The 12,512-nt window shown below is 35.7% G+C and overlaps 1 protein-coding gene across 1 annotated transcript in view; it reads left to right on the top strand.

Annotated features, from left to right (window-relative positions):
• The window catches only part of KIAA0825 (KIAA0825 ortholog), a 502,236-nt gene that overhangs the window by 32,667 nt on the left and 457,057 nt on the right, over positions 1–12,512 (top strand). The window lies entirely within an intron of this gene.

The raw sequence follows: 12,512 nt of genomic DNA, 5'->3' as shown, positions 1-12,512 counted from the left end.
ACCAATCATCCATTTGGGGTCCCCAGAGGGTGTAGCTGATTTCTTATCCCTTGAGGATATCAGGAGTAACTTTGAGTGGCTGGGGTGCCTAATACCATAAAGCTCAACTGTGAACAGGAAACTGGAGGAATTGGGATGTGTGAGTTTAACCTCCCAGTCCCACAGTATCATGAGAGCCTCAAACACCGGTCACTATTGTGAGCACGGAAGCAGTAGTGCAGACCTGGGACAGTCAAGTTATCTGCCTTTCAGTGGATTGATCTGGAACCTAGCTGCGGGCCCTTTGGGCAAGAAGAACAAATTTTATTTTTAGGGAATTTAGTGGAAAGCTCCTGAGACCCCAGTGAACCTCCATGCTAACTGCTTTTAATCTCTTTTCTTAAGGGCTTTTTTCCTCCTTTTATCTTACTGAACTGCTTTGTAAGTACTTTGGGAATTACTTTTACCAAAAGAGTATTAAAAGACATTAAAAAAATTATTTGTTTGACCCTTTGGACTCTGTGTAGGAAACATGTGGCAAAGGGGAACCTTGGAAGTCCTAGCGCTCCAAATCCTTTTCTTCCTTTGTAAAGTCTTCATGAAATTCCCCTTAGGTGTAGTTCTCTGCTGGGGTCTGAGGATCCGTGCCTTTTCCAGAGTCCATAGCTAGCCTCCTATTGGCCAGGAAGGGCAGCATTCCCTGTAGCTGCTTCCTCCTCCAAGCAGCTGTCTTTGGCCGTCTTTGTCTGTTTGTTCTCTGGGTTCTGCGTTCCTGGATGGGAAAGTTGTGTCCTGCTGCAGTCTTTCTTGTACCATAGCGGTGTTGTCAGGGGGAGGAGAAAAAGGTACAACTTTCCCTCTGGGCTCTCTTCCCTGACCCCTCTGCTTCACTGCCCCCTGGTTTTGAGTAAGGTTGACCCCCTTGAGCCCCTCCTGTCCCTGGATTCCTCTTCCACTTGACTGGTTCACTGGTGAGCTTGTTGTGGTTTAGTCATTCAGTTGTGTCTGACTTTCTGACCACATGTACATGGGGTTTTCTTAGCAAAGATACTTGGAATGGCTTACCATTTCCTTCTCCAATGAATTAAGACAAACAGAGATTAAGTGACTTGCCCAGGGTCACACAGTTAGTACATGTCCCAGGTTGAATTGGAACCCTGGTCTTCCTGACTCCAGGCCCAGCTCTCTTTCCACTCTCCCGCCTAGCTTCCTGAGCTGAGCTCATTACTGGACTAACTGCTTTTGCTATACATAGTCCATGAGGTGTGATGTAATTTTCTCAGCTCTTCACAGGATGCTTCTTCTGCGACATTATCTATCTTTCATTCAGTGGCCAAAAGTCCCATCAATCAATTAAAGGCTTGGCATGAGATTGCGGTAAAATTCCTTTATATCTAGTTTACTCTTTTGATTTATTAGTTGAGTACTTACTCCACGCTTACACTTAGGGTGCATTTTGTCCGCTCTTTCTCTCATTCCCCCCCATAGAATCCCTAACTTCCTTTACAATTCAGTTCAAGGGCTACCACCTACAGGAAACCTCTCCTCTTCCCCTGATGCTGGTACCTTCCATCCAAAAACTATCTTGTTATGTATATTGTATTTAATTTAGCAGTGCCTGGCCCATAGCAGGCATTTAATATTGCCTGGATAAGTGTTGAATGAATGAATATGAACAGCAATGTCTGGGATTATAGTCATATAACAAAGGATAGGTTCTCTTACATAGGTTCTCTTTGTCTCAGTCCTGCCTACCTGTGGTGCTTTCTGCTTGTGTGAACCTGGACAAGATCCTTAACCTCCCTAGGCCTCCATCTGTAAGATGAGGTAGTAGGACTAGATGACCTCAAGGACTCCTCTCACTAAAAGTCTACAGTGCTTTACTCTTCATGGGACACAGGACCCATAGGTCTACAATGCTTTACTCTCCATGGGACACAGGTCTATGATGTTCTACTCTTCATGGGACACAGGACCCGTAGGTATACAATGCTTTACTCTTCATGGGATACAGGACCCATAGGTCTACGATGCTTTACTCTTCATGAGACACAGGACCCATAGGTCTAGAATGCTTTAGTCTTCATGGGACACAAGACCCTTAGGTCTATGATGCTTTACTCTTCATGGGACACAGGACCCATAGGTCTACAATCCTATATTCTTCATGGTAAACAGGATCCATCCTAGATAATACTCTGATGTTTAAAAGTTTATCTTTTGCCCTGAGCTTTTTTTTCCCCTACATCCTTTTCAACCCTCAGTGAACTACACATTATCCAAATTCCCTCATCAGAAAAAAAGGATTTTAGGCCATTTCTACTTGTTTGGTGATCAAAGCTTATTCACACCAAATAGACATTAACAGTTTTAACTTTTTTGCTGAAAAATGCAAAATGAAAAGCATTTTTCCTTAGTAAAAGAACTTCAGTTAGATGGGGAGATTTAATTGGGGATGGAGAGAGAAAGGTTCCTGATATGGCATTAGGTTTATTCAGGTTGACATTATTTAGTCCTTTAAGGGTGATTTCAAGACTGTTAAACATTTTTTTCTAGCCGGAGACTTTTCTTCTAGCTATAGTAATTAGAAACCCAGTGGGGTGGAGGAATCTATCCCTTTCTCATAAAGGTTTTCTAGGATATGAAGCCTCCCTTTGATCTTTTTCCTCCTCTTCTATCCCTGCCTGATTAAAGATGAGGGAATTGGGGCCCAGAGTGGCGAAGTGACTTGCCCAGGGAGTATGTGATAGAGATAGGATTTGAATCCAGGTCTCTAGCTTCAAAACCAAAACATTATATAAATGTCAGTTTTTTTTATTATTTTGGGTTGTCTGTATAGTAATATTCTTTATTACCAACCCATATCTACGTATGATACGGCCTGGCAGAGTGGTATAGAGAGCTGGCCTCAGAACCTGGAAGACTTTGGGCTCAAGTTCCACCTGTGATACATCCTGATGATGTGACACTGGGCAGATCACTCTTCATGCTCAAGGTGCCCCCACCCCCAGGACTAAAAGTTGTAGAGAAGGTGCTGGCCTGCGTTGGTAGAGGATCTTTCCTCGTCTGGGAATTTCCTATCTCTGTATCTGCATAACATAATAGCTCCTGGGAAACACAAAATATAAGATTACATAGAAGAACAGTAACCTCTGGATACAATAGATATCTGGCTCAGTTTATAATGAGAATAAAAGCCCCTTTTTGGACTTTACTCGCTTATTATTCTTCTCTAGGTAACGCTTAAATGAAAGTTTCCTGACTAATCCTGGCTAGTCAGGAGAACTGAGTGTGGTATAGATAGGCTATCTCATGGCTTAATTCTCAGGATGCAGCTCAATGCCAATTGTGTCTGTCACCAAATGTATGTTACCTCTCTTGCATTTTTATATGATCTAATACAGAATTGTTTTCAGAGGCTCAGCTTTTAGAATTGCTTGCATGTTGGCCATAATCTTAAATTGACTCTTTGCTGTGAGAGATCTAAGAGAGTCACGCTTTTACATTTTCATCCTGGTCATCTGATCAGCAACACTAATGAGCACTTTTAAACTAAATAAAAGAACAGAAAATATTAATCACCATTATTATCAAAACAGTAATTAGTGCAATTGTTAATAAGTTGAGTATCGCTAGAGTGGATGACTGGAGTTATGCACTCTGATGCCAACACAGGGAAGCCCTTTCATTTCCCATGGCTGATCTCCAATAGCCCAGGTCAGGTGACATAACCAGGCCAGGTCTCACTGCTAGCCACCAACCCTAAGACCCTCAAGTTTGCATTGCCATGGAAGTACCCATCTAGGGCCTGTGTCCCCCCACCCCCTACTCCCATTCTTAGATTTGAGGCAAATTCAGTTGAATGGAGGAGGTGAAGACAGAGGTCAGAGGTCAGAGGACAGCCCAACCTGGATAGATAGGTAGATAGAGAGATAGATTGATAGATATACACATATTTACCTATTTGAGAGGTTTCCTATTATGTGGAATTTTTATATGTAGCCCTTTTAGCACTAATAGTTCCTTTTTTTTCCAAATGTTTGATTAGAGACTTAAATAACATGCTGCTTATATTCATTTTGTTACAACCTCTGCTAGAAAATGGGCCCATATGGTGTTTCATTTCTAAATCATGCCTCCCCCCTCAACTGAGTTTGCCCTGGGTGCAAGAATTCCTAGTAACTGATTATTATGATGAAGCTTAGTTATGTAAAATACAGGCCAATTTTATAGATTGTGAAATCAACACAAAATTTGCATGTTCTAACAATTATCTTCCAAGAACCTTAGTTCTAAATAGACTTTTACTACTATTTCAACATCATTTCTAGTCTCTGAAGGGGCCACTATCCGTGGCAACCCTATACTTAGCTTACAGCTGCTTGGGTTCACAATTATTAGAATAAATCACTGTGATATACTTCTCCTCCCCCTCCACACATTCATAAACATATATATTGACTGTAAAATGATTTTGAAATAGGAATTATTAAAATGACTAAAGTATTAATAGAAATATGTTTTTTAAAAATTGTTAAAAAATTAAAGTATTGAAATTTATAGTTAATTACTCTTCACTGCCGTTTTATTTAATCAAGGTTGGGAATAGAGAAGATAGTTTTCCTATAGTTTTTCAAGATAGAATGTATTACTAGTCCAAAGAGGGAAATATGCTTACATAGTTTAATATTATAACTCTCAGTTTTTGCTATTCTGAACATAAACTTAGTGTATATCTTGGAATGTTGTTTCCTATATGCTTGATTTAAAAAAAATTCTAACCAGAAAATTCATACCTTGTCTAAGAAAAGACATGAATTAACTACAGATAAATGTGTGAAAACATTTCTTAGGTGATACCCAAATAATTCTTAGTCATACTTTATGTAAAGAACTAAGTTACCAGATGTATTCGCCACAACTAAAACTCTTCCTGAAAATGGACAACACTGTATGATTTTTTGAGGATACATGTGGTAGAGGAAAAAGCTCTGGTGTCTCTGGGATCAGGTTATTCGGCAAATTTTAATGCTTAAAATCCATAATTACAATTTTAGAACTGAAATAGAGAATAAATTTGATACTTGTTAGGGTTTATAATGCACAGATTATTTAACCTAGGACAGTGGCTTGACGGCAAGATGGCTCAGTAGAGAGAGAGTTGGTTTTGGAATCAGGAAGATCCGAGTTCAAATTGAGCTTTAGACACCTACTAGCTGTTTGACCAGAGATGAGTCACCGAACTTCTCTCAGCCTCAATTTCATCATTTGTAAGATGAGGATAATAATAGCACCTACCTGTAATGTTAATTAAGGTGGGACTTTTTTACTGTTTTCTCTTTTGGAGCACTTATTTAATCAAGCCCCCTTGATGAGTCCAGCCTTTGTTTCTTTGATTTAATTAGGAGTCTTTGATGACTTTCTTGCCTCCAGGGAAAGCCTGGTCTGCATGGGTTTGAGTGCCACGTTTGTGATGCCAGAGGCTTTTAGGCCACGTGGGTTTGAGTCCCAGGTTTGTGATGCTTTTAGGCCACGTGGGTCTCACATTGTTTCACCCTTTGACCCTGAGCAAGATATATAAACCCAGAGGTTGGCGTTCTCCCTTGGGGCTCTCAGTCCCTGGAAGAGTGGCGTGGGACTCTTTAAGAGCCCCGCAGCTTGTAAACCCAGATGTTGATGCCTTCCTGGTAACTATGAATTGTGATTTGAATCAGACAAGGTTTGTCTGTTGATATTTGTAATTTGTTTATATTTGCTCTTAAATTCATGGTGCTGGCTTTTCCTCCCGAACTAAGTGAATGATATTTATATGTGTGATTAAAGTAAGCTTGTTAACCCCTTAATGTTGCTTTCCTTAGTAAAGCAGATCAAAAGAAACTGTGCTGGCAGCTTTCTGTGTGCTGGCTATTAGTGCATTTTACACCCCACGGTAGCTGGTAGCCGAATTGTTGCTACACTACCTTACAGGATTGTTGTGAAGTTCAAATGACAGAACATGTGTAAAACATTTTGCAAACCTTAAAATTCTATGTAAATGGTAGCTATTAATAATAGTAGCAATAATAATGATTAATACTGATTAAATGAATGAATCTAGACTGAATGAGATCTAAATCTTATTGGATAAAACATTTTCATTAAGATTTCTAAATAACACACAAATAACACATATGTCTTAGGAGACTCCAGAAGATTGTCTGTCCCCCAAACATAGTCCATAGAATGTTGTAAACTATTTATAAAACATTTTGTTTTATTTATTTTTTTTGGAGGGTAAGACAGGGCAATTGGGACAGCGACTTGCCCAAGGTCACACAGCTAGTAAGTGTGTCAAGTATCTAAAGCTGAATTTGAACTCAGGTCCTCCTGACTCCAGGGCTGGTGCTCTACTCACTGTGCCACCTAGCTGCCCTATAAAGCATTTTATAAAATTGCTTTATTCAAAGGGTAAACATATCTATCAAATGTTTTAAATAATCGATTTTGTTCAAATTCCTGTAAATGGCTATTTTGCACTGGTCAAGCCTAATTTCATAAATACTTTAATTTCTCTAAAATAGTCCATCTAATGATATTTAGGTAAACATGTTTTCCCTGGGCAAATCCTTTCTAAAACAAAGAATCTTCTTTCTTATTTTAAATAATAATTTACATATTTTGTAATTTCCATTTTTGAATATTTTTCCCTGAAATCAGAGCACATTTATATTCTCTGAGAAGTTATTTATCTGCATTGAAAACTAATTGAATTTGAGCATAAGGAGAAATATTAGAAGAAATTGTAATAGGAAGTTAGTGGAAATCTACACTATATTAATAGATTCTGAATTTCCTAATAGGATAAAATTTTATAGGAATTTGGCATAAAAAAGCAAGAGCTTACATGGGAAAAAAAGATTGTTAATATTTTTAGTCTCTATTTGGACTAATTAGGTTTTGCCCTGTAGTATGGAATAGTACTATTGCTATTGGAAATTAATTGTAATTTTGAAAGGAAAATTAAGCTATCTGTTAAACACATAAAGTTATGGGCTAAATGATAATGCTTTCTGAATTGTTAAAGGAAATTATGCCGTGCTTTCAAAAAGTTACACCTAATGGGTATATTATAAGCATACATAGGAATGTAGATTATTTTTAGAAGTGTCAAGTGGCTTGTATTAAACACTTATAGGTAAAATAATCATGACTAAATTACTGAAGTAACAGTTGAAAAGATTATCAAATTTGATAGTATTTTGATTACTGCCAGTTTAAGGAATTTCCTTCTTTAATCAGTAGTCACAAATAATATATATATATATATATATATATATATATATATATATATAACATATATATACATGTAGTACATATATATAATATGTGTGTGTATAAAATATATATAATATGTAGAGAAAGTGAGAAAGAGAGAGAGCTTATGATTTCTTCAAAGTACTTTCACACATTATCTCTTAACTTTAACAACAGATCAGTGAATGAAGTTGAGCAAGAATTATTTTTTAATACCTAGGAAGCTGTAGCCCTAGGAAATTAATGAATTTCTTAAGCAAATCTGGGATGAGGATCTAGATAATCTGCCATGTTCTTCCCACCGACCTGATTGCAGTAGGATCCATATAAAGATTGGCACAAGAATTTGAAAAGTGGTCAGTGATAATCTGCCATGTTCTTTCCACTGACCTGATTGCAGTAGGATCCATATAAAGATTGGTCAGTGTGGTGTAGTAGAAAGCAAGCTGGATATGTTATCAGGAGAGACCTGGGCTGCAAAACTACCCATGGCAATCATGGAGCATCACTGAACTTGTATGAGTCTTGCTTTCCTCATCTGTAAAATGGGGGATAATACTTCACTGGGTTGTTGTGAGTATTAAATATAAAGTAGTTTGCACACTTTGCAGATGTCACTTATTCTTCATTGTTAATTCTTCCAGAAAATCAATGTGTCTTTCTATGTGCTTTTGCTGTCTTTAAAAATTATTACTTGGTTAAGACCATGCATTTCTTCCATATACATACATGGCACTATACGTTATAGTGTATCTATATAATGTATATGTGTATGTGTATATGCATACATGTATGTGTAAAGTATATGTAATTACATATGTACATTTGTGTTATATGGAATGATTTCCAGTTTGTATCTTATTCACAAATAATTATGTTCTAAAAAAATTTAATCACTTTCAGAACTGCAGTTTTTCCAATACTTTCTTGATTGTTTTTATGTTCTACAGTTTTTATCTTAATGGTAAAGGATGAGTGTGTTTTTTTCTAGTTTAAAAAACTATTTTTAGCTGATTTTGTTAAAAAGTGTATTTCTAAGGTATATAAATTTTGCACTGACCTGTATTTACATACATATACATAAATACATACATATACATGCATACATACATACATACATACACACATATATACATTTCCCCCCCCCCCCCGTGAACTCAATTTTTGATGTCCTAATTATTCTTTTAATGTGTAAAGTCCCAGAATCAGTACTCTAAAGACTATTATGCAATAAATATGGGAAGGGAATTAAGAGAGGGAGAAAGGGGAATGTGATTTAATTTTACTAATATTTTGCTTCCAAATGGCTCAATTATTTTTCCCTCTTTCCTCAGAATGCCTGGGTTTTCCTCCTAAGGGTAAAAAGGAATGTGTGTTTTACTCTCTCCCTTAATTATTATGCTCAAATACTATTAATAGATTTCTCCTGAGAAGTCACAGGTCAGTCCAAAATTTATATAGAAATACACTTAGAAATACACTTTTTAACAAGATCAGCTAAAAATAGTTTTTTAAACTAGAAAAACAAAACCTCTCATCCTTTGCCATTAAGATAAAAACTGTAGAACATAAAAACAATCAAGAAAGTATTAGAAAAACTGCAGTTCTGAAAGTGATTAAATTTGTTTTAAAACATAATTATTTGCGAATAAGATATGAACTGGAATGATTGCTATAAACAAAAAAAATTGACTAGAAAATTGGGACCCTGAATTTTCTGATCCCATCCTAACTATTCCTAATTCACTATGGAAATGGCAGATGTTTTCTGCAAAATGGCCCTTTCTTGTTATGAAAAAAATTGCATATTAGTAACTGTTAATAATGTATGATTAGTTCTGTGATTTAGCTTTTAAAATGTTTGATTATCAGATTGAATACTTTGCTAATATTTGGTCATTATTTTTCTGACTGGCTTTTAAAAATAGACATGGTGAAAGATAGTTGTTTAATTTAAAATCCTGTTGCTTAAATTTTGATTTTAACATTAAAATAAAAAGTCTAAAAACGTTTTTGTATGCAACTAAAAAATAAGATACACAGGCAATGGGGCGTAGAAATTTATCTTGCCCTACAAGAAAGGAAGGGAAAAGGGGATGAGAGGGGAGGGGGGTGATAGAGGGGAGGGCTGACTGGGGAACAGGGCAACCAGAATATAAGCCATCTTGGAGTGGGAGGGAGGGTAGAAATGGGGAGAAAATTTGTAATTCAAAATGTTGTGAAAATCAATGCTGAAAACCAAATATGTTAAATAAATAAATTTAAATAAAAAAAAATAAAATAAAAAGTCTACTACTTACCAAGCAGTAAATAGAATGTCACTTTGGGATTTTTACTATTAAGCAATTATTAATCAGTGGAGTATATCGCTATGGTTATTATGAAAGGATGGGATAATTTTAGACAACAGAATAACAAGTATTAGTTGGAATTTTGAAGGAGAAAATTATTTAAATTGTAAACTTGAAAACGACTCACTTTATAATGTAAACTAACACAGGAAATTTACATTTAAGAAAATATCATGTACATGTAATTGAGAAAAATATTATTTAAAAAGCACCACATCATTTATTATCTTCATTTGTTTTGAAAGAACATAGTATTTGAGTATAATGATTAGGGGAAAGAGTAAAATAGAAGTTCTTTTTTACCCTTAGGAGGAAAACTCAAGAGTTCTAGGCAAAGAATGAGAAAATAATTGAGTATAACAGTGTTTGCTAATTGTGGCTATTTGGAAACAAATTCATTATAATCATTGAAATATCTAGGAAAATCCAATTTTGATATGAAATGAATTTTCTGCTACAGAAAATGTTGTGTAATTTTACCAATACTTAGGGAATAGTTTTCCCCTTTTGTCTGAACCATAAGGGGAACAGCATGTTTTACACATAGGATTGTAAAAATGCTCATCTGAAGTAGCATTTGGGGAGTATACATTGTCATCTCTCTGTTTTGGGATTTATACAAGCAAAACTACCATTAGCATTAATGAGAGTTAGACACATAAATCCCCTACGCATTAAGAGGAGAATATAATCCTTTGTCTTTGTGTAAAATGTTTAAAAAATATGGATTTCCAGACAACTACTTCTTTGCCTCAGCTATTGTCAGAATTGAATTTGTACTCTGTTGACAAATGTATTTCCCATTTGCTTTCAGTATGACAAAAATGTTCATAAGAATGCCTCTTGTTGGCCTGTCTAAATGCGGATCTGAAATTGTAAAAAGAAGGAAGTAGGGAATTTCAAACGGAATATAATGTATCTCCCCTTTTAAAAGCAAAATTTGTCACTGTTTTTGACTTGTCCTTACTTGTCTATGAAATTATTGATAGGGAAACCATATACGTTATTTAGGGTACTTTCAATAGGTGAACATTAGAACTGCACGTTAGCAGATAACTATTATAGGAACCTCTAGAATTATGACTACATGAAGTGCAGAAAGGGCTTTAATTTTTTAAATGAAATTTGGATGTTTTATAATTTTCTAAAATCAGTACAACAGGTTAATTTGTAGACAGCACTAGAAATCCTTCTTCTCCCATAGGATTAAATTTCTAATTTATTGTTGGTCATTTCTATGAAGAAAATACCTACTAAATTAAAGGTAACTTCAAGAATAGTGGTATCCTCAGATTTTTAGACTCTATCCTGAGAGGAAAAACTGTTTCCTCCAAGAATGATTTCCTAATCATACTTGGGAGAGCAAGCAGGAAGAGCTCAGAGGGAGGAGTGTTATAAAACTGGTTTTAAATTGTCTTTTTAAAAAAATTTCTCTAAAAGACATCAATTATCAGTCATATGATTGTTAATGTTAATTTTTGTAGCTCTGTTAAAAGTGTATACTTTCCCACATATTAAGAGTTTGCATTTTTCGTGTACTTTTTAATGGTTACTTTTCTTATGATTTTCAAGTATGGCCATAACAACCAAAAAGTTCACAATGAACACGTATGTATCAAATTTGGCTAGCCTGGATGCTGAAGACAGATTTGAAAAGGTAGTGGTGAAGAACTCTTAAACCTTTGATAGCTAACATCTAGTGTGGAATCAGTGTGAATAAATGAGAAAACTCCTTCCTTTACTTTATGGCAAGATACCACAGCACAGATTTGATGAAAGCTACTTTGCTCAGTGTTTCCCTCCAAAGAGACTCATGTAGTCTTTATTGCGGTTGTGTAGTTGGCATTAACATCTCTCTTTCTTTTTGACAGACTCACTCTTCTCACTAAACATATGCAAATTTATACATGCTTTCCATGTTTATAGATAAGTTCTAATGGCTTGTTCTACTTGGTTTCTGTGACACCCAGCTAGTGTAGATGGACAGAATAAGTGATTATGCTTATGGGGAGGACAAATATTAGATAGAGTCATATGTTTTGGATAAAAGTGAACATACCCAAAAATCACACCAAGGGTTACCAACTCATAAACCATTGTGATGGTTTAAAAAAAATGTGTGTGTTTACTTACATGCACACATACATATATGTGTGTGTATGTATGTGTATACATATACATATATATGTGTGTGTATATATATATATATATATATATATATATATATATATATATATATATATATATATATATATATATATATATATTTTAATTTGGTGGGAAGCCCAGAGTTTTAGTGGAGCTAAAACAACAGAGAAGCAGACAGGTGTTTAAAACCATGAAACAGCCTGGTAAGGTTTTCATCCTTGTGGTTTCCTCTCCTACACTGATAGTTCTTTATGACTCTGTCATTTTCAATCAACAGAGAGTACATGTGATCAGTATATCTGATAAACTCGTCAATGCCTTTTTAAAGCAGGATTCCCCAACCTATTCAATTCAGACCCCCCTTCATCATTTCAAGTATAATCTTGATAAGACAGAGATATGTCACAGGCAGCTGTGTATAGCTAGCTCAGTCTACAACTAATTTGTGCAGGAAAAAATTAAATCAGGAGGTAAATTATTTCATGATTGCTCATTCCCAACAGAGTTGGGCATCATTCTGAAGAAAATATCAAATAATTGGTTTCAGGCCGTGTCAGACACATGCAATTCCCTTCACTAATGGCTGTGTGAGGTAGCACCAGGCCTCAGGGGTCAACGAAGAACTGGAAATAGCTTAGTGCCAGGCACAGCAATAGAGAGAGAGAGCACATAGGAAATGAAGTGGCAATAAGTGCAATCCATAGGGGAAATGTGCTTCACTTGGAGTTTAATATATCGGTT

The sequence above is a fragment of the Trichosurus vulpecula genome, chromosome 1, assembly GCF_011100635.1.
Source record: "Trichosurus vulpecula isolate mTriVul1 chromosome 1, mTriVul1.pri, whole genome shotgun sequence".
NCBI lineage: Eukaryota > Metazoa > Chordata > Mammalia > Diprotodontia > Phalangeridae > Trichosurus > Trichosurus vulpecula.
This window is presented reverse-complemented; position numbering and strand designations above follow the sequence as displayed.